Below are 213 nucleotides of genomic sequence, written 5' to 3'. Positions count from 1 at the left end.
ATAGATGGATGGATGGATGGATGGAGGATGGAAGGATGAATGGATGAATGGATAGATGTATGGATGAATGGATGGATGGATAGATGGAAGGATGGATGGATGGAGGACGGAAGGATGAATGGATGAATGGATAGATGTATGGATGAATGGATGGATGGATAGATGGAAGGATGGATGGATGGATGAATGGATGGAGGATGGAAGGATGAATGG

General features: G+C 44.1%; 1 protein-coding gene across 1 annotated transcript in view; it reads left to right on the top strand.

Annotated features, from left to right (window-relative positions):
- The window catches only part of cand2 (cullin-associated and neddylation-dissociated 2 (putative)), a 17,566-nt gene that overhangs the window by 4,552 nt on the left and 12,801 nt on the right, over positions 1 to 213 (top strand). The gene's annotated exons all lie outside the window — the stretch shown is intronic.

The sequence above is a fragment of the Oryzias melastigma genome, unplaced genomic scaffold (genome assembly GCF_002922805.2).
Source record: "Oryzias melastigma strain HK-1 unplaced genomic scaffold, ASM292280v2 sc00277, whole genome shotgun sequence".
Classification (NCBI taxonomy): domain Eukaryota; kingdom Metazoa; phylum Chordata; class Actinopteri; order Beloniformes; family Adrianichthyidae; genus Oryzias; species Oryzias melastigma.
This window is presented reverse-complemented; position numbering and strand designations above follow the sequence as displayed.